Genomic DNA, 19,756 nt, shown 5'->3' on the forward strand with positions numbered 1-19,756 from the left:
TGACCTTGTAGGATGACCTTGACCTTGTGAAGGATGACCTTGACCTTGACCTTTCACCGCTCAAAATGTGCAGCTCCATGAGATACACATGCATGCCAAATATCAAGTTGCTATCTTCAATATTGCAAAAGTATTAATAAAATAAGCGATTTGGGCCACATATATTTGACCTCTGACCTTGAAGGATGACCTTGACCTTTCACCACTCAAAATGTGCAGCTCCATGAGATGCACATGCATGCCAAATATCAAGCCATTTGGGTCACATATATTTGACCTCTGACCTTGAAGGATGACCTTGACCTTTCACCACTCAAAATGTGCAGCTCCTTTGACCTAGTGACCTGAAAATCAATAGTGGTCATTTGCCAGTCATGATCGATGTACAGTACAGCCAAAGCGGAACAAACGTATTTCGCGATCCGCGGCGGCAAGGTGAAACGAGTCGATGCCGCGTCAGTCGTTGAAGCCGCGTCAGTATGCGGCGGCAAGTCGCATTTCGCCGCGAAACTTCGCATCTGTCCGCCGAGGCATGCCGCGATCCGCGACATGATGCCGAGTCGATGCGCATCATGAAATAAAAAATCTTTAAAAAATTATTAGTTACATGTAGTTAACAAATTTTGAAAGAACAATTATAATAATAATTTAAATCATAATAAATTTATTGCGCGCCGATTGTATTAGCATATACATGTAAGCATAGTTAATGTGTCTGGCCAATTAGTGTATGTATTTCACACATAAACAAGGTCACGTTATTATGTTTTCACACATGCAAGTGGTCAAGGCTCCTGCATATGGTGGATTTATAAATTAATTGCATGTTGAATTTGCTATTATATTTAAGCTGAGAAAATAAGCAGATTGAAGCCACATCAATAAACAAGACGGTGACGACGTATTTGTTGTTTTGTTAATTATCAGCTAATTATTACTATTGTTTGAATAGGGGTATATAAACACAATTTATTTTGTTCATATTATATAGTTAATATCGCTACTAATTACTTGATAATCCCGTATATTCCAGGTTTGAAGAAAATGCTGGTAAATATTTACGATACGCAAACATTCTCCATATTTCCTTTAGTATTAAATACATTTTGGCATTTTTTACTATTTATAGAGAAGATGAAATAACGTCTAATCGAGACGTTTTTTTTCCCCACTGAACACGCGATTTACGCTTGACGTGATGTTCATGTATTTATACAACACAAAATACACCCAAACTTTCCGAACGACGTTCTACATGTCTGCATAATTTTCGCGCGCTATTTATGAAACAAAGGATATTTTAGCACTGTTTATTTGATGCTAGAATTTGCCAAATGTCGCGTTAGCATTAAAATTTGGAAGTGTGTTTCGGATTACAAATTTAATAATGATAATCAAACGAAACATTAATAGTTGCGCGTAAATTAATTCTACGCTACACATACATGTATGTACATGTAGGTGGATGTCTTTTCACTCGATCCGCCGCGTACGTATGCGGCGTATTTACTCCGCGAAAGTACGCGAGGTTAACTACAGACTCGGCGTCGTTGCGCGGATCGATGCCGAGTGCCACGGCGATACGCCGCGTCAACACACGATTCGGCCGCCGCGTACTAATTATCTGGCCGTGGCGTAGCCGCGGATTATGTTTGTGCCGCTTTGGCTGTACTGTACCTATCAAGTTTCATGATCCTTGGCATAAGCATTCTTGAGTTATCATCCGGAAACCATTTTACTATTTCAAGTCACTGTGACCATGATTTTTGACCTAGTGACCTGAAATCAATAGGGGTCATGTGCCAGTCATGATCAATGTACCTATGAAGTTTCATGATCCTAGGCCTAAGCATTCTTGAGTTATCATCTGGAAACCATCTGGTGGACGGACCGACAGACCAACATGTGCAAAATAATATAACCCCTCTTCTTTGAAGGGGGGCATTATAATATATGCAATCAAAATTAATTAATTATAGACAACGCATTTTTACTTAAACTTTTCATTAGAAAATAGTGCAAAAAACAACAACAGTTAAAAAATGTATGTTATATGACACTCAGATCATGCATATTTATACATGTATGCAGCAATATTATTCAATAACATTTCAAAATATCAAACCTTTATTTCTAGCTTATCACTGAGGCACTTGGTTATTAGAATTTGAGTATGAAGTACCTCCTTTGAATTTAAATTGTATTGTTATTTGCATTTAATCAGTATATTTGCTTGTTGTTGTATTTATATAAAAGAAACATGCATTTATATCTTGCTATTACTTTTTTATAGGTGTTTGAAAGTGCTAATCAGTCATGATGACTCTTCAAGTCCACCAAGTTAGAGTAATTCCAGGGATCAGATTGAATGATTTCATGGGTAATGATATCAATATATGTCGTCTCCAAAAATGGCTATTTATTCTTCATAGGGTTGTGCATTTATGTATATATTTATGTAAATATAATTTTAACTATACAGTAACATGCGTCTAGTTCAAAGATTCTTAAGATTAACAACCACTTTTTAAATATGGACGTGAATGGTTTTTGTGAGAACAAAACATAACATACTGTATGTGGTAGGACTAGGAAATTAATATTAACTTTATTGAAAACCATTCATATAAACATTAAGATTAATGTATGTATAATAATAAACTAATTCATTTTAGCTAGACTGCATCCAAAGCCTTAGGCTTATTGAGATACTCGCAAGTCTGTTTTCTGGGAAGAACCAGTACATAGCGTTTTTGTAAAGATCATGAGAACCCTCCCCAAGTAGGGATCAAACCTGTGGCCTCCCAATGGCTAGGCAGGCACCATATCTACAATGCCACAACAAGATTATTAAACGATACAATATATAAATAAATAAATAAATAAATACTGTATACATGTATATAAGATTTATGTATTTCATGTATGCCAGGTCACATGCTGATGACACCAGTGTCGGTGATGGCAGCTCTGGAAGTGTCGGTGGGCAGGCATCTCCTGACAAGCATGAAATATCCACAAATAACAAGCAAGAGGGCCATGAAAGCCCTGTATCACTCCACTGCTGAAGAAAAGGCTGAAACAAATATTCTTGGCATGTGCAAATACTTAAATATAGGCCCTATTTAAGCACATGTACACTTTTGTGACCCCCCTGGGCTGGGTCAAATTTAACCTCAGAGGCATAATTTGAGCAAACTTTGTACAGAACTTTTATATCTCACTACATACAAAATGTGGTAGCCCTAGGTCCTAGAGTTAAGGACAAGAATATTTTAAAAGTTTTCACAAAATAAGCAAGATATGAGCGTATGTAATGTTCAATTTTGTGACCCGAGGGTCAAATTTGACCCAAAGGGCATAATTTGAACAAACTTGGTATAAGAGGACTATAAGAATGATGTTACTGCATACCAAATTTGGCAGCAATAGTCCGAATGGTTTCTGACAAGAAGATGTTTTTAAAGATTTCACAAAATAGGCGCTTTATAAGCGTTTATTCAATTTTGTGACCCCCCAGGTGCAGGGTCAAAGTTGATCCAGAGGCATTATTTGAACAAATGTGGTAGAAGTTTATTAGATGTCTATACATACCAAATTTGGTAGCCCTAGGCCCAATGGTTATGGGCAAGAAGATTTTTAAAGTTTTCACAAAATAGGCCCCATTAGTGTATGGTCAGTTTTGTGACCCCCGCGCAGGGTCAAATTTGACCAAAGGGGCATAATTGGAACAAACTTGGTAGAGAACTATTAGATGTCACTACATACCGAATTTGGTAGCCCTATGCCTTGTAACACTTTTGTTCTAGTGAGCTGACTGAACTCAATTCAAATTATCATACATGTAGGGATGCTCTTAAGCCTTGGTTATTTGGCAGTCAGACCGATGTTAAAACTGCTTGTTTACTGGGGTTAGGAAAAAATACTCCAATTTGACAGGGTGATGGAAAGTTTTGTTTACTTGCTGAGATCACGATTTCTGGAACATGACCGTTTATATAAGCATTTATATAAGCATGAGTATAAAAGTGGGGTATTTTTAAAACAAATCGAGCCATTATTGATAGCAACTCGCACAGTAAACATTATAATTTTACGGCTTTCAGTAAGTGCAGGAGAGACGGACATTTACTTTCTGGACGGATTATATTTGTGTTGGAGTATCTTGTTTCTTTCTTGTTTTGATCTTGTTCAATTTCTTAATAAGAAGTAGTGCTGCAACAATATACCGGTATATCGGTATATATCGCAATACGCAATCTGAATATTGTATTGCGATACGATTTTCATCATACCGGTACGAACATTTTACAAAATTCATTCACATTTCGTCCAGAAAAGCCATCCGAAATAATGATAACAAGGTAAACAAAACAAAGCAGTGTAAATATTTTTTTCGTAAAAATAACATTCTGAAAGTGTATTATACGGAGTAGCGTTGTTACATCAGAGCATTCGTTCGATGCTTTTGAACAGATTATCGTTGAATTAATTGCGAACAACTGTAAATGTTTCGTTCGATTCTGAATTGAGCATTATTAAATTTGTAATGCGAATTTCGGAAATACGCTTCCAAATTTTAATGCTATTGCGACATTAATTAAAGTCAAATAAAAATTGCTTTATCCTTTGTATCAATAAAAAGCGCGCGAAAAATATACAGACATGTAGAACGTCGCATGGAAAGTATGGGTGTATTTTGTGTTGCATAAAAATGGGAACATCTCGTCAGGTGAATTACGCGTGCTCAGTGGAAAAAAACGCCCCGGTTGGACGTTATTTCATCACATCTTTAAATAGTAACAAATGCCAAAATGTATTTGATACTTAAGAAAATTTGCAAATGTTTGTGTTTCTTGTTATTCTTGAGCACATTTATAGTAAATATTTACCAGAATTTGCTTTAAAACTGGAATATACGGGATTATCAGGTAAATGGCAAGTTATAATTTTGGTACAAGTTAGCAATATATTGCGATATATTGCAATACGGGTTTTTGAACTGACAATATATTGCAATACAGTTTTTGGCGTATTGTTGCAGCACTAATAAGAAGTACACACATTTACAATACAAATAAGAATAATATACATTTACAAAACAACATATACAAACATTGTTAACAAGAATAAATGACTATATATGCTATAAAAAGACTAGTTGCTTTCTTTCGCAAACTGATGAGTAGTTAAACGAACCTCAGGAACATTTAAGTCAAAACGGAAAATTACACAACTTAAACGAACCTTTAAACACTAATATATTCACATAAGGTTAGAAGTGCCACAGCCTCATGGTTAAAGGACAAGAAGATTTTTAAAGTGTTCACAAAATAGGCACAATATAAGCATATAATCGATTTTGTGGCCCCCAGGGCAGGGTCAAATTTGACCCCTGGGGCATAATTTCAACAAACTAAATAGAGGACTGTACAATGTCACTACATACCAAGTTGTGTAGCCCTAGGCCTAATGGTTATGGACAATATTTTTTTTTAAGTTTTCACAAAATAGGCATTATATAAGCATATGTTCAATTTTGTGACCCCAGGGGCAGGATCAAATTTGGCCCCAGGGATAAGATTTGAACAGATTTGGTAGAGGACTTTTAGATGTCACTACATACCAAATTTGACAGCCCTAGATCGGAAGGTTATGGACAAGAAGATTTTCTTAGTTTTCACAAAATAGACCTGATATAAGCATATGTTCAACGTTGTGACCCCAGGGCACAGTCAAATTTGACCCAAGGGATAAAATTTGAACAAACTTGGTAGACAACTATAAGATGTCACTACATACCAAATTTGATAGCCCTAGGCCCGATGTTTATGGACAAGAATTTTTTTAAAGTTTTCACAAAATAGGCTCCATATAAGCGTATGTTCAATTTTGTGACCCCCAGGGCAGGGTCAAATTGGACCAGAGGGGCATAATATAAACAAACTTGGTAGAGGACTATAAGATGTCACTACATACCAAATTTGGTAGCCCTAGGCCAAATGGTTATGGACAAGCCCTTTATAAGCATATATTCAATTTTGTGACCCCCGGGGCAGTTTTAAATTTGACCCCAGGGGCATATTGAACAAACTAAGAAGAGAACTATTACATGTCACTACATACCAAATTTGGTACCCTATGCCATACGGTTATGGACAAGAAGATTTTTAAAAAAAAACACAATAGGCCTTATATAAGCATATGTTCAATTTTGTGACCCTCAGAGCATGGTCAAACTTGATCCCAGGGGCATAATTTGAACAAACTTGGTAAAGTACTATAAGATGCCACTACATACCGAATTTGGTACTCCTATAGGCCCAATGGTTATGGACGAGAAGATTTGTCAAGTTTTCACAAAATAGACCCTATATAAGCATATGTTCAATGTTGTGACCCCTGGGGAAGGGTCAAATTTGTCCCCAGGGGCATAATTTGAACAAATTTGGTAGAGGACTATTAGATGTCTCTACATACTAAATTTGATAGCCCTATGCTCAATAGTTATGGACGAGAAGATTTTGAAAGTTTTTACAAAATAGGCCTTCTATAAGATTTTTTTTTAATTTGTGACCCCCTGGGCAGGGTCAAATTTTACCCCAGGGGCATATTTTGAAAAAATTTGAAAGAGTTTTACCCCAGGAACATACCTGAGAAATTTCATCAGAATTGGACTTCCCAACTTTCGTTATTTTTAATTCTTTGTTTTTGACATCTATTATATTTGCCTACGAGTTATGTTCTGAAAAATTGAAAACTGTTAAGATTGAGAAGGGCGTAAAAAAAGTTGACCAGTTGATGAGTTTCAATGACATAATAAACAAATTATTTGAATTGTGATGCAACAAAATGAAAAAAACTCTTCATTGCAAGTACTGTATTGATAAATAAAACATTTGTTAATTTTGAATGAGTCAGGCTTTTTCCGCTCCATTTTGGGAAAACGCCACACTGGAATTTTGGGAATTTCGCGTCGTGAAAAATCCCATTTTGGGAAAAAAAATAATCGCAAAACTGGCTCAATTGGGAAAAATAATCGCATGTAAATAGTGTTTATTATATTTCAAAGAAGCTGTTTACTGGTAAATAATGGCTATTTTGTAATCATATTATAAATTTTTTACAAAATATTATGAATATTTGTGATAAGTGTACATTGCCATGCCTATGTTAATAAAATATAAACAAACACAGTGTCAGTATTCAACATTTCTTAACCTAAATGTCAAAGTAACAAGACAATAACAATTGTATATGCGGCATCAGCTTCTGAACCGGAGGTCTTTAAGTTCTCACAAACTAATGTGCTCTTGTATTTGATTGGAATTGTGTCACTTCTGTGAGTTCTTGTGGGGGATGGGACACCTCTGTGTCAGTCAGTCCTGGTGGGGGCTGGGTTACTTCTGTTTGATGTATCAAATCTGTCTCTTGTGGCTGCTGAAATAAAAGCATTTCACTGCATAAAAGCTAGTGTTATTTATGAGACACTGCTGCACAAACAAATAGTTACCTTTTATATTGCAGTTGGGCATATTATGCATGCATGTTTAAGATTTTAGTACTGATTGAATGCCTTAAAATAAGAAGAATATCAAAGAAAACAATTACTAACAAATGAATCGATCTAGTATCAATTTCAGATAACAAAAACAAAACGAGCCAGAAAGACTGTCGCTCGCATCTTGTTGTAGAATTTCGGAAATCATTTATAACGATCTTCGTTTATTACTAGAAATATTTCGGTGCATTATTATACTTACCTAACCCGATGTTGTTTGTTTTTTGGTTTGCTTTTTAAAAAGAGACGAAATTGTCGGCGTATTTTTTGCATCTTTCTTTCTTATTTTCGGAACGTAGTATTTACTGTTGTGAGACGCCATGACGATTAATGGTTACCTGCACATAAACGTGCGCGCAGTATTGATCGATACAAAGCCGGGCTCAAAAACTCGCGGGTTTTCGGCAATGTTTAGTTTGCAGATTAAGGTACCGTTATTTTGCGCGTTTTTAGCAGCCGAAAAAAAAATCAAGATTGCGATCATTGGAAGTTCGAATTGGGAATTTTTTTTTCAATTGGGAAAAAAACAACCGGATTTGAATTGGGAATGGGGCCGATATTCGGACCCGTGGCTATGGGCGGAAAAAGCCTGTGAGTTGTATCTTTTCATTGTATTGTTGTTCTTTGAGTGCTTTGTACAGTCACATTTGACAGTAACATATACTTTCAAATCACATATATCACAGGCCATATAAGTATAGATTGATATATTTATCACAACAGTCCATATTTATTTCCCAATAGATTAAAAACTAAACAATTGGCCATGTGTTTATATAATGAACCAACAAAGACTTGTAGAATAATATGAAAATAGTTTATATTGTTACTGTGCCCATATGAATTTATAAGTGTATTTCTTTGATATCAAAATAAAACACTTCAGGTATCTGTAAAAAAACTGTTGGAAACTTTTTTGGTTCATTATAAATGAACATATATCTAATTACATATTTTTGCAGACATTTCTAAAAATTATGGGATACAGAGATATTGCTCATTTTTAGAATTTTCCACTTTTACCACAATTATTCCTAATTTTAATTGTATCTCTATTGATGGTTTTACTATATATACAGTCAATCTTGTATTAAGAGACCACTCAAGGGAGTAATCAAAAGTGGTCTCTTAATAAAATGGTCTTTAAATAAAAAAGGCCATTCTGGAAGAATGCTTACCCTCAATTTTAATCTATATGAAGGATAATCTCTTTTGTCAAAAATGATTTTAACTTTTATAATAAAATGAATATGAACACAATACATAAACAATATGTTACTTATAATGTGTTTTATTTTTTCACTTATTATAAATTATCATATATTATAAATGAATTGTGTGTACATATTTATTTGCAAAAACAACATAGACAAGGAAATATTTTTCGCGTTTTTTTTACCTGACACATAATTTTCCACGTCTTCAAGCACCTCTGCTTTACGCTAAAGAATGTTCTGAATTTGAGTTTTACCGACTCCAAACTCATCTGCAACTTTACGTGCACTTTTACTCTTTGACAATTCCAAAACCCGAATTTTCTTGTTCAACGTTAACACTTTTCCTTTTGACATTTTAATTTCTGCATGTACGCTTAAGGAAATCTGACTCGATTATGATACATAATGAGCTGAAAAAATTAAAACACGTCAATTGAAAACAATCAAACAGACTTGATTGGAAAATTTATTAAGTAAATAACAATGTGATTGGCTAACAAATATCTACTAATTAGCATAATTACAAATTATGGTAATGTACGGATTTCGACAGATGTTGCCGATTAATAGTTTATTTTCCACACTTCTCAGGAAATGTCTGTCGCGTACAGTGCATTGTTTCTGCACCTGTTATCTATACTCGAGAAAAATCGGCGTTGTCTCTTAACGTTCAACATAGTTAACTTTTTAAGCTGTAGACTGTGCGTAAAACGTTCCTCTATTATTGAACTCAATAAATTGATATGCAGTCTACAACAATACCGGTCAGAACCGGTCAACGAGACAAAGCATAATCATAATGGTTGGTGTGTAACAAAGCAGCGGTGTAACAGTACATCTTATCGGCTTAGATAAACAATTAACACGGATTTGTCCCTGAAAGATCAATACATTAACCACTTTTTCCTCCTAGTGGTCGCTTAATTCAAGATTTGGACATCAAAATACATAGAAATCAGCGGTCGCGTAAGACAAAAGTCGCTGAATACAATATCATTATATAGCGAAAAAGCTCCGTGGGATTTCAAAATTGTCGCATAAGACAAAGGTCGCTTAATACAAGTGGTCGCATCCACAAGATTGACTGTATGAAGAACAAAAATAAAGGAGACACTCATCGAAACTTCATAATCCAAGCAATTTAATTTCACATGATTAAATCATTATCAGTAAAAAGCATTAATATTAACTGACTGGAAATGAAATCAGAATCTTAAAGCAAGCAGACGAATAAGGCACTTAATTAATAAATTATCTCTTTTTGGGAGGCACAAAACATTTGATCTAGAAAGACATTCTACTAGCACAGTTGTTGTTCGTGCCTCAACATACACCATCTCTGCAGCGGGCTCAATAAATTCCAGAAATCTTGGCGAAACACATCAAAGTAATTTTACGCTCTTTCATGGAAATATCTAGGACACCAAGCATAATATTTTAAGTAGTTACCTTTAAAAACTGCATTTATTGTTAATTTATCGAGATATTTAATAACAGTTATGAGAACAATTTTCATGGCCATTTACGCAGATAGCATCACTCCGCTAAAATGTAAACAAAGGCCGAAATGGTGATGAAAAGCAAGCGTTAATCTACAAACACATTGAATGTTTCGTGTATGTTTATATAAATGTGTAATCAAATGAAATAGCTTATTATGGGAACATATTGTAAGTTTGCAATTTGGATAGATAGATAATAATTATTTTTGATAATTAATAGTGTATCATTGTTTGAAGATAATGATCAATGTTTTTGTTTTGTTTTGTTCTGCTTATTTGGCAAGGCTGGTCTTGGTTTTTGCTCTGTCATATATTTGTATACTACCATGTGCTTAATAACCTCTTTGCCATGCTTATTTTATGTCTTTAATTGTCTTCATTAATTGTAAGCTTACGGTTTAGATTAGCGCAAATCTCTCAGTTATTATTTATTACTATTAGTTGCTTATCATTTTGCTTTATCTTTTGCTTTGTGTTGCTTATTTGGCTAGGCTGGTCTTGGTTATTGCTCTACCTCATATATATATATATATATATATATATATATATATATATATATATATACATATATATATATATATATATATATACTACTATGTGCTTCTAAGGCCAGCATTTTTTTTTAATTATTTGTTTTACGGGAGCACCCGACCCTATTTTTCGACAAATAAAAATAAAAATAAAAGTCACTTTTGTTTTTTTAATTTACATTTCACCCGCCGTCCTCGTATTTTATCCGGAGATTGCCAAAAGTGTTGTTCAAAATGTGTTTATAATACGGGTTGTTTCGTTGTGCCAAGTCGACTTATTAAGCTTCGGCGATTTTCATTGGCTATTGCAGCCAATACCACACGCTATTAGCCAATTGGTGAGTATTTAACAAATGATTTTCATATTGCATTTTCGAAATGACAGACATTAACAACAACGAGACAAATGTAGCATATTTTAAAATCAAATTAATTAAAAACGAAGCAGAAACAATTTCAATTAGAAAAGTTAATCTTCAGAACACCATTGTTGATATCATGCCCATATTATGTGATATGAAATTGAAAATAATTTGAGTTTTTGCAGAGGTGTCACCATCGATTATTTTCGGTGTGTTTAAATGATTTGGGAAGGTTTAATAAATGTGCGTATTTATTAAAATGTAGATCCTGTAATGTTTTTATAAAACATTTCTTTTTAGATAACAAGAGTGCCAAACTGTCACAAGATACGCCCGTTTTAAGGCTTTGGACAACTTGATAACTTTAAAATGACCCATTTTTGAACTTGACCTACATATCATCTAGACACAACTTCTGACCAAAGTTGATGAAGATCTGATGAAAACTACTTCAATTAGAGAGCGGACACCATGCTAAATGATTGAAATGCACTAAGTGACCTCGTGACCTAGTTTTTAACCTTGCATGACCCATATTTGAACTTGACCTACATGTAGATATTGTCTAGACACAACTTCTGACCAAATTTGGTGAAGATCGGATGATAACTACTTCAATTAGAGAGCGGACACCATGCTAAATGCTTGAAATGGTTTAAGTGACCCTGTGACCTAGTTTTTGACCCGGCATGACCCATATTTGAACTTGACCTAAACATTGTCTAGATACAACTTCTGACCAAGTTTGGTGAAGATCGGATGAAAACTACTTCAATTAGAGAGCGGACACCATGCTAAATGCTTGAAATACACTAAGTGACCCTGTGACCTAGTTTTTGACCCGGCATGACCCATATTCGAACTTGACCTAGATATTGTCTAGATACAACTTCTGACCAAGTTTGGTGAAGATCGGATGAATACAATTTGAATTAGAGTCCGGACAAAGTGGCGCCGTTGAAAATGCACTAATTGACCCTATGACCTAGTTTTTGACCCGGCATGACCCATATTCGAACTTGGCCTATATATCAACTAGATGCAACTGCTGACCAAGTTTGGTGAAGATCGGATGAATACAATTTGAAATAGAGTCCGGACAAAGTGGCCCCTTTGAAAATGCACTTATTGACCCTATGACCTAGTTTTTGACCCGGCATGACCCATATTCGAACTTGGCCTAGATATCAACTAGATGCAACTGCTGACCAAGTTTGGTGAAGATCGGATGAATACAATTTGAATTAGAGTCCGGACAAAGTGATGCCTTCCGCCCGCCGCCCGCCGCCCGCCGCCCGCCGCCAAGGGGTTTCACATAATACGTCCCGTATTTTATACGGGCGTATAAAAATCAACATCCCGAAAATGTCCAAGAAGTACTACTTCACGTTTCTTTATAATGAACACGAGGACTGAACCGCAGGTACTTGCATCAATAATCCCATTCTCCACCCACCTATATATATTGTTTATTTAGAAAAAAAAGTATTCAACACAGCTTCTGAAGAAAATTAGATTGGGTCCAGATGTCCGTATGTCCGTCAAAGTCACAAGAAAGTTTTAATTATTTTTACTAAGCAAATAAACATGCTTATTATTCTTCATTAACTTAAAACAAAACATTTTTTCCATATATTAAACTGTATAACTATTTTTATATCAACACTTTAACCATTTTTCCGGTACCTTTACCAAGTTAGGTCAGTTTAAATCAGTTCATTTAATTGAATTTCTACAGACGAAACCAAAGTTTTGACTTTCAAAATGTCATGAAAAAGCAAATGGAATTTATTTTTTAAATATTTGATCAGTTTTGTAAATCAGAAATACATCTTTAATGTATTTTTCAAAAATGAGTTATTATTAAGCCGAAATATGATGTTCTATCAACTGTACATAATGTTTTCATACTGCAGGATTTGTTCTGCAAGGAATACAAGTAAATTTATCACACCTCAGGCTCTGTTGATAAAATGTGCTCAATTGGTTCTATGTATTTGCTCCAAGGGTTATTATTATCTTCACTTTTATATAGCTCTCTCTGTTTATTATATATCCAAAACATGTTATTGCTGTTTCTCCTTAAAATAATACAGACAACACATTCCATAGAAATTTTCATTTGAACTTAAACTGTGAATAAGAGAGGAACAAAATAATATGTGCAAAAGTTTACACCATTTTATTTTTTACTCCAGGACTCCGGGGTCACTGGTTCGAGCCCTGCTGTGGGCTACCTTTTTTTCCCTTTTTATATTATTCTATATTTTTTACTGGAGCTTTTTAGATCCAATATGTTTACATTTATCAATATAAAGCTTTAATTGACAAACTTCAAAACATGCCAAAATCTGTGAAAAGGCCCCTTTAATACTTACCAAGCACTATTAATTACTTTAGAAATGTTACTTCTGTGCTTGTTCAATATTTTGCTTTTAAAGCTTTTTCAGTAAAAATCACAGGAGTTTGAAATTCTATCCATGAAGCTAATAATCTAATGGCTAAATAATAAAAACTAGACCCCTATATACTAATATAGTATATAGACTTACTATATAGGGGTCTATTTTTATTATTTTGCCACAAGATTAGCTTCATGTATAGAATTTCAAACTCCTGTGGTAAAAATTATACACATAATTAATGCTCAAGCATAATACATACTGGGCATTGTAAATATACTATGGTATTTTATGTTTTGATGACACAGGATGAGAAAATTGTGCAGCCAGTCCGGGATTTTAACCAGGGACCCCTTGCTTTTCTGATTGAGCTAATGATATGCCAAAAAACATCTTCTGTTTAGTGACAATCACTAACTTCGTGCACTAACATTTTCTTCTGCCAAGCTGGAATTTTTTCGAGAATTCGAGTCACGGGATCATTGTAAACTGGATCCATTCAAACCATGAACAGGTTTTATTGAGAATAGATTGTGCCATGGTCCCACATTGGGCACCAAACGTTGCAGGACGGGACAACTGTACAGCCAATCCGGAACTCGAATCTTTTACCCCTGGCTATCAGGGCCAGTGTCTAGGATTATGCTGTTTACATGTGTACAATTAATAAACATGTAGTTAATTTCTTGATCACTATTTATGGTTACCTGTAACCTGCTAATTTGGAACTGCCACCATTGTGCGATCATACTATTGGACCTTTATATCAAGTTATGAGTAAATTGACTACCGTAACCTACATGTACATGTAGAATAGTAGATGATTGTTTCTTTGTTATAATGCTTAAAACTATAAATGTATAAACTGCAGTTCTAGGTCTTTATTGCCACTTACAGATATAATAAATTATGATAAATGAAATGCTTAACGTTGCTGAATTCGTAATTCCTGCCCTTGCTTTTCAAGAGAGAATACTTTCCAGTCAACCCATTTGAAAAGAGGTCAAATTTTCTTACACTTTCCTTTAAACAGGTTTACTAGGATATATGTGCTATCTTTAATTTTGATACATGACTAAGATTACATTTAGAACCATTCTTAATGTAATGTACATGTATCATGAAATTTGTTTAAAGTTTTATAATTCCAAGCATATTCTGAAACAGCTTGTGGTACAATAGGCCCCATATACAAATTATTCACAATATAAATAATATATTTTTTAAACAAAAATACTATAAACATTTATTATCTTAATAAGTTAATTGTAATTATTACAATATAATAGTAAATAGTAAATTATCACAGTTATTGTTTAATGAATAAACTTCACTCCAATCAATGTTTACATTTATCAGTGCAATATTATGTACCCATTCATAATAATAGAATTCATGATTATGAATAGCATTCATATAGATAAAATGGTTAGATCAAATTTTAATGCTAGAATATTTTTATCTTGAAGTGCTTGCATGTGCATGTATATTTATTGTTGTTTAGATTGAAAAGAGACTCAAAAATATGCTATTGGTATGGTACTGTATGTTGAAAAATAAATAAAGCTGAACATGAGGGATTAAACATTAAAAGTCAAGCTGTGTTTTCCTTTTTATTTTAATCATTTATTATTTATGGAAAAGTATGCAAGTGTATGAAAGAAACAAGAGATGTGTTCATCAGAAACACAATGCCCCCTAAGGCACCACTTTGAATTAAAAAAATTTTTTTTTTACCTTTGACCTTGAAGGATGACCTTGACCTTGAAACTTCCACCACTCAAAAAGTGCAGCTTCATGAGAACGCCGCTTTGAAATATATTTTTTTACCTTTGACCTCGAAGAATGACCTTGAAGGATGACCTTGACCTTGAACTTCCACCACTCAAAATGTGCAGCTTCATGATAACGCTGCTTTGAAAAAAAAAAAAGACATTTGACCTTGAAGGATGACCTTGACCTTGAAGGATGACCTTGGCCTTGAACTTCCACCACTCAAAATGTGCAGCTTCATGATAACGCAGCTTTGAATTTTTGTTTGACCTTGAAGGATAACCTTGACCTTGAAGGATGACCTTGACCTTGAACTTCCATCACTCAAAATGTGCAGTTTCATGAGAATGCCCCTTTGATTTTTGTTTTGTTTTTTTTACCTTGAAGGATGACCTTGACCTTGAACTTCCAATACTCAAAATGTGCAGCTTCATGAGATACACATGCATGCAAAATATCAATGCTATCTTCAATATTAAAAAAATTATGACCGATGTTAAAGTTTTCGGACGGACAGACCCCAATATATTTGACATTTTACCTTAAAGGATGACCTTCACCTTCACCTTTCACCACTCAAAATGTTCAGCTCCATGAGATACACATGCATGCCAAATATCAAGTTGCTATCTTCAATATTGAAAAAGTTATGACCAATGGAAAAGTTTTCAGACGAACAGACGCCATAAATTTGACATTTGACCTTGAAGGATGACCTTGACCTTTCATCACTCAATGTGCAGCTCCATGAGATACACATGCATGCCATATATCAAGTTGCTATCTTCAATAGTGAAAAAGTTAATTTTTTACCTTTGACCTTGAAGGATGACCTTGACCTTTCATCACTCAAAATGTGCAACTCCATGAGATACACATGCATGCCAAATATGAAGTTGCTATGTTCAATATTTCAAAAGTTATTGCAAAACTTAACTATCTTAAAGTTTGAAATTTTTTACCTTTGACCAGTGTCCGACAAATTTCTTATTTTTCAGGTAGCCCACTGGGCTACCAATAAAAATATTTGGTAGCCCATAAAATTTTTATCTACAAAATGATAAGAGGAATGTTTTCATATTTATTTTATTTCTTCATTTACATATACATAATATGTATACATACATATACATAATACAGCAAGTAGTCGGATGTACACAGTCAATATCGTAAATTAATGTTACAGTACAGGAACCGTGTACTTAAATGTAAATTTACCAAAGAAAATCATATACTGCATGTAGATATTACATGTATGTGCACATGTATGTGTACTTAAATTCCGACAGCACGTTAAGTCGGAAACGTAAATAAAGCGTTTAGATGATCAACACGATTGACTCGTATGGTGTTAATCAATGCAATTGCCCTTTTTAACAACAAATACCGAGTTTCAAGAAATAAAGAGTATTAAATCATTTATTTACTTGTGTCTGACTTTAAGTACTGTCCGAATTTACGTATTGCATCCGTATGTTACGACACTTGTGTGCAGTCAGTATACAATACAATAATTGTTTCAATAATGAAGGAACTGATACAGCGTAACGGTAACGATACAGCGTGTTTACATTATATTTTATTAAGAGGAAATGTCAATGCCAAATAATTCGCGAGATACCCCGGTACTTTAGTTGAAATTCACAACGAAACTTTTAATGGAAATTAAATGATTTCAATGTTGTACCCGCTACGAAATTTTTATAATTTTACAAATAAATACACCCACGCCAATTTTCGCGCGCTTTTTATCTGGACAAAGAAATTCATTTATGAAATGTAGAATTTTGTAACCTTAAATAGCTGTACACAACGCGTGCAAACCGTGGCAGGTGATTTACGCAAGTTGCAATACAACGTACGGTCCTGATTGATAGCTTATTTCATCATATCTTTAAATAGAACCATATGCCGAAATTCATTTGACACTTTAGAAAATTTCAAACGTTTGCGTTTATGACTCTTATCGTCTATATTACCCACCCATAATTTGGTTTTAAAAATATAAATCGGACATATATGGGATTATTGATTAACAGTCGATTAATCCAATTATTAATTGACTATGCAAACTTATTAGCAGGTGTTACCCGCGTTCACACCGTTGTTATTAATATTCATTTTCGGTTTCATTACCGTTTTGAAGAATCCGCTATTGTTTAGATTTATTTAATATTCGGCGTCCTTGGATATTTAACGACATCATGTGCGCCAACTATCCAACCGGCTCTCATTATATTATTAGCAGACGACAAATGTTGATTCTGATTGGATGATTAAAATTCACTGTTACTGTTTAAGACATTACCGCAAGTGATCGGTGACTGATTAGATAATTGATTGCACTTTGTTATCGGATTATAAGCAATACACAGTGTACAAACACATGGTCAGCGTGTTTATTCTACGTATGTCTGTCAATAAACCGGGCTACCGCTCTTATAGATTTATAGTAGCCCGGCGGGCGTCAGCTGGAAAATTTCAGTAGCCCGATGAAAAATTTTGGTAGCCCCCGGGCTCCAAGCAATGAATTTGTCGGACACTGCCTTTGACCTTAAAGGATGACCTTGACCTTTCACCACTCAAAATGTGCAGCTCCATGAGATACACATGCATTCCAAATATCAAGTTGCTTTGTTCAATATTTCAAAAGTTATTGCAAAACTTTACTATATTAAAGTTTTAAATTTTTGACCTTTGACCTTGAAGGATGACCTTGACCTTTCACCACTCAAAATGTGCAGCTCCATGAGATTCACATGCATGCCAAATACCAAGTTGCTATGTTCAATATTTCAAAAGTTATTGCAAAACTTTACAATGTAAAGTTTTAAATTTTTGACCTTTGACCTTGAAGGATGACCTTGACCATGACCTTTTACCACTCAAAATGTGCAGCTCAATGAGATACACGTGCATGCCAAATATCAAGTTGCTATGTTCAATATTTCAAAAGTTATTGCAAAACTTTACTATGTAATGTTTTAAAATTTTTACCTTTGACCTTGAATGATGACCTTGACATTTCACCACTCAAAATGTGCAGCCCAATGAGATACACATGCATGCCAAATATCAAGTTGCTATGTTCAATATTTTAAAAGTTATTGCAAAACTTTACTATATAAAAGTTTGAAATATTTGACCTTTGACCTTGAAGGATGACCTTTCACCACTCAAAATGTGCAGCTCCATGAGATACACATACATGCCAAATATCAAGTTGCTATGTTCAATATTTTAAAAGTTATTACAAAACTTAACTGTAAGGTTAAAGTTTTGGGACAGAATGACAGACAGAAAGACAGACAGACAGGCCAAAAGCAATATACCCCAGATCATTCGATCCGGGGGCATAAAAAGTATTAATTAAGGACATTCAAATTTACACCCCACCATCCCTTTTTCTCGTATTGCTTTCTATTATTAAACTCATCCTCTACACTTGCGAAGAATACCTAAAAAATCCTGTTATATGTAATCAAGTTTGTTTAAATGTGTGTACTTTGATGCATTTCTGAACCTTCTGAATATCCTGAATAATGATATTGACATTGAACAAAACAAGTACATCCACTACTGTATCAGCAATGCAGATCTTTTTCCAGAAATTTGCACAGGAGAAAATATGTGATTTACAGTGTACTGGGTTACTCCTTTGAATTAATTTAATGTTAGGCACTGTACTTAAGAAAGTGCAATAATTGAACAAATATAAGTAAACTAATCAGCCTTTAAAAACCTGATGAATCTTTAATGTCTTTCATGATATTGAAGAATTACAGCAACACAAATTGGTGAGATAAAGTAATAAATTAAAGATTCAGTCGCTAAGGTGCTTAAAGAGCCGGGGAAAAGGCATGAGTATTACAAGTATTGCAATTTATTATTTAGTTAAAAGATCATGTAAAGAATTGAATTTGTTATAGCAGCATAATTTGATTTTGTGAAGTTTTGATACTATTCTTCTTTGACAGATTGTCATATTTCTCTTATATAATTTTGTATTTGTAAACATATTCCTGAATGAACTTGTCAGTGTATGATAGATGCTTCCAGTTGTCCCCTTTCAGGATAAGCATGGGACAATGAAATGTATATTGTTAAAACAACAATAACAAAACAACTGTACTGATGTTGGCCTGCAATTTATTTTAAGACGTGTATTTTACCATAGAATTAGTTTGAGTAAACATCTTCAGGGTCTATGTGTACCAAACTGGCATTGCATTGGTAAAACTTTAACAGACGGTTTACTTTGGTCAATATATATATTCAATATTTCTCATTCACTCAAAATCTTGTCAAAGCAGCAACTACTTATTGATGCTTCTGTATAATTTTATATTATTTTCTAATACAGATATACAGCTTTGACTCATTGTTAATATTGCAATATGTTCATTTAG

The 19,756-nt window shown here is 34.1% G+C and overlaps 1 protein-coding gene and 1 long non-coding RNA gene across 2 annotated transcripts in view; both read right to left on the reverse strand.

Annotated features, from left to right (window-relative positions):
• The window catches only part of LOC127863609 (uncharacterized), a 33,735-nt gene that overhangs the window by 1,298 nt on the left and 12,681 nt on the right, over positions 1–19,756 (reverse strand). The gene's annotated exons all lie outside the window — the stretch shown is intronic.
• On the reverse strand, positions 11,715–12,676 carry LOC127863676 (uncharacterized). Its single transcript, XR_008041144.1, has 2 exons — positions 12,002–12,676; positions 11,715–11,844 (listed from the first exon to the last, which is right to left on the reverse strand). It is a non-coding gene; the product is annotated as an uncharacterized LOC127863676 (long non-coding RNA).

This window comes from Dreissena polymorpha, chromosome 1 (assembly GCF_020536995.1).
Source record: "Dreissena polymorpha isolate Duluth1 chromosome 1, UMN_Dpol_1.0, whole genome shotgun sequence".
NCBI lineage: Eukaryota > Metazoa > Mollusca > Bivalvia > Myida > Dreissenidae > Dreissena > Dreissena polymorpha.